Raw genomic sequence first — 3879 nt, forward strand, 5'->3', positions numbered from 1 at the left:
GGATGTTACTTTGTTTGATGACATCATATGGGGTTTTGAGATATGTTGTGACATCATTCTGAGAATGACCCCTTTAATCCGTCCGGCTTCACATTTGCAAATGTATTTTTTTTGTTTGATGTGCTAATAGGCAGTGCTTAGAGTGCCCAAAGCTCTGTTCAGTGCTAAACGCAGAACACCAAGGCTGCATAGTCTTAAATCCACATCAGACCACTGCCAGACACTCTCTCCCCCTTGTGAATGCCATGAAAGTACTACGAAAGTCAGATTTTTCAGTATTCGGAGGAATTGTTCTCAAAAGCAGGACTATTTTGAAGAATCAGAAGAACTCATGAGACAATTGACTGAGAGGGGTTACCCAAGACGTTTGGTTAGGAGAGCACGCAAGAGGGCCTGGTTTTGCCACAGGAAAATTTACTTTAACCTAGGAGATATACCAATGGAATTAATAATAGGATGCCATGTGTTACCACATATTGTACTAGAAGTATTGAAATAAAAAGGATTATAAATCGATATTGGACCCTGATTTCAGATGAACTTAACATTCGGAATCCCCCAATGCATGCGTTCAAGAGAGGAAAAAATATAAAAGATTGGGTAGTGTGCTCGTTTTTAGCTGAATCTCCTAAACCCTCTCTTTTATCTATGTGGAATTTACCAAAGATTGTTGGTCACTATAAATGTGGTTCATGTAAAGCATGTACATTATGCTTGGATACTAAAATCTTTAAGTACAAACATATATCGGTGACATTAAAGGAACATACAAACTGTAATGGCATGAATGTATTTTATTTGATTAAATGTCCATGTGATTTGTTATATATGGGGCAGACGAGACAGAAAAAAAAGGCACGCATTTTGCAACATTGTAGCCACATTAGATGTAAGGTACAGGGGGCACCTTTGGTTGACCATTTTACAGCATTGAATCATGTGGCAGACTCGATGAGATGGTTTGTGATTGAGAAAATCAATATGAACCAACGGGGGGTGATTATACAGGATATCTTGAATTTGCGTGAATGCAAATGGATTAGTCTTTTGGACTCAGTATCACATGGCCTGAATGAATATGAGGAGATAGCTAGACAGACATCAGGCCTGATGAATGGTTAGGAGTCTCTTGCTGTTGAGGGTGTGAGGAACTATGTGGAGATAGATAAGATGTCACTGCATTTTATTAGGTTTTAGGTCTCTTGCAAGAGGTAGAGAGAAATATGACAGGATTTTAGGAGACCTGAATAAGAGGCCTGACCAAATTCAACACATTGATATAGAGGCTGAATAAATATCCATGTGAATTGTTTGATGTGAGTAATTTGCTCGATATAAGGTATAGAACAATCTGAAGAATTACATAGAGATTAATGGAATATCTATGTGAATGGACCTTATGTGAGCAATTCGGACTTTATGATGCTGTCCCTTTTGGTTCTGCCTATGCAGGGTGGGGGCTTTGTCCTCCGCAGCTATTGTGACGTGTTTCGATTACAACTGATGGCTAAAATGAGGCGTGTAATTCAAGTATTTTGAGTAGTTGTGTAATGATAGTTGTGTGGCTACAGTCGCGACAAATAAGATGTTATGGCAACATGGAGGAACTATGATATGAGCTTTGGGCTCAAGGCAGTAGGACGCTTTGTGTGTCCCCATTCCTTACATATTACAATTGATGGCTAAAATAAGATGTGCTATTTAAGTTTTTGTAGTGGTGGAATGATAGTTCTGGGACAATGGTTGCAATTAATATGATGCCTTGACAACATGGAGGAACCAGGACGCGAACTCTGGGCTTGCGGTAGCAGGACGCTTTGTACGTCCGCATTCCTTACATTTTTTCAAGAGTCGTGTACGTTAGACGCTGACGCCGGTTATTTAAATGCGGGTTCACTTCAGCGCATTTCTGAGCTTTAACGAATGAGAGCCGTGCTGTTGGGAAGTACATCAATGTTTGTGAATACGAGGTACTGTGGCAGCTTAACCCTGTGTTTATTTCCGAATTAGGTTTGCTGTTATGGACAAGAGTTGTTATTATTGATGAGATTCTCAGCGGGGTTAAACATGTTGTTCGAGTGAGATGGCGGTAACCGAAATCGAGCCATTTGTTAATTAGTTGAGAAGGCTGTTCAAGATAAGAGTGCTTATGAGTTCAATTGTGGTTGGAAGACAGGAGAAGGGCAAGTTTTCAGACATTCTGTTTTTGAATCAAGATCTTTATATAATAATCAACAATAAAATAATATAAAATAACAGTACTGGTGATTGTAGAAGCTATATGATTGGATATATTTGACAATATTTTTAAGGCACGATATTTAACAAGAAAAGTATCTGTCTATTTGAAGGACCCTGATGCCGAATTAATAAGGATGCGGAAGGATATTTTGCCTCAGCCAGTTGAGGAAGAGGATCGGGTTAATAATTTATGTACATGATGGTAAGAGATCCTTTGAGTGGTCATTTAGGAAGTGATGTCCTAATTAAAGTGTATTTAATTGATTGGGTTTATTATTATACATTGTCCTAGATCTGAAGAAATCCGGGGATATAACTAAGAAAAATTTATTTGGAAGGAGTAATTGATTTTAGGTGAGCAATTATATGAATTCCATACAGCATGGAATTTTAAGTAACATCACAACACAATATTGAGATTGGATTTTTGTATTTATTTAGATGTTTCCTACCTATTAGTCCCGAGGAAGACCATGTTTGAAGCCCAGTATCGGCCCTAGAACTCTTGTTGGATCGAAACGTTGACGATAATATTGCAGCCTGAATTGGTTTTGAAATTGAATGGAGGACCAAAATGGGAATTTGAACCCTGATACAAAAAACATGGAATCAATCTGGAGGAATGGTCAACCAACAGGCTTTTAAAATTTAATGTTTTATTTGATGTGTGGGGAATTGGTGTTGATTTTTATCTGTAAATCACAAGCACTTTTTTATTTAAGTTTGCACAATGCTTTGTCCTTCTTTCTGATTTTTGATACGGTAGGAACTGTATTTCATATTAAATAAATTACTGAATAATGTTTTATGGAGTAATGAATATAAATTGTTATGTTTTTGTGGTTTTTGTATTTATGCTGTGTGAGTTTTTTTAATTGGATTAGACATTGAGGGTTTTTTTCCAATTGGATCTATGTTGTTTTGTAATACAAATTAAATAAAGAACAGCATGCTGGTCCCAGAACTGCTGGATGAGAAACTGCTATTCTGGATTCAAAGTCAGTTTCTGCATTCATTTTCCACCTGTTTAAACAAGAGTAAAATGTGCACAGAAACACATCTGGATTTACTTTCTGTAGTGCTTGGAATTGGATGGGGCAGGTATCCCCGTGGAGATACCACTCTTCCCAACTTGGGCAACCCCCACTGCATACGACTGACAATCTTACACATTGGGGTTTGTAGGAAGTTGGCTCTGTATGTGCTATTTCAAAGTAAGGAATAGCATGCACAGAGTCCAAGGGTTCCCCTTAGAGGTAAAATAGTGGTAAAAATAGATAATACTAATGCTCTATTTTGTGGTAGTGTGGTCGAGCAGTAGGCTTATCCAAGGAGTAGTGTTAAGCATTTGTTGTACATACACATAGACAATAAATGAGGTACACACACTCAGAGACAAATCCAGCCAATAGGTTTTTATATAGAAAAATATCTTTTCTTAGTTTATTTTAAGAACCACAGGTTCAAGTTCTACATGTAATAGCTCATTCGAAAGGTATTGCAGGTAAGTACTTTAGGAACTTCAAATCATCAAAATTGCATGTATACTTTTCAAGTTATTGACAAATAGCTGTTTTAAAAGTGGACACTTAGTGCAATTTTCACAGTTCCTAGGGGAGGTAAGTATTTGTTAGTTTT

General features: G+C 37.4%; 1 long non-coding RNA gene across 1 annotated transcript; it reads left to right on the forward strand.

The window, feature by feature from the left end:
• Nucleotides 1–1877: 1877 nt before the first annotated feature.
• Nucleotides 1878–3280, forward strand: LOC138259153 (uncharacterized). The gene is made up of 4 exons (XR_011198649.1): nt 1878–1970; nt 2352–2443; nt 2534–2595; nt 2683–3280. It is a non-coding gene; the product is annotated as an uncharacterized lncRNA (long non-coding RNA).
• The last annotated feature ends 599 nt before the right edge of the window (nt 3281–3879 follow it).

The sequence above is a fragment of the Pleurodeles waltl genome, chromosome 2_1, assembly GCF_031143425.1.
Source record: "Pleurodeles waltl isolate 20211129_DDA chromosome 2_1, aPleWal1.hap1.20221129, whole genome shotgun sequence".
Taxonomy (NCBI): Eukaryota; Metazoa; Chordata; class Amphibia; order Caudata; family Salamandridae; genus Pleurodeles; species Pleurodeles waltl.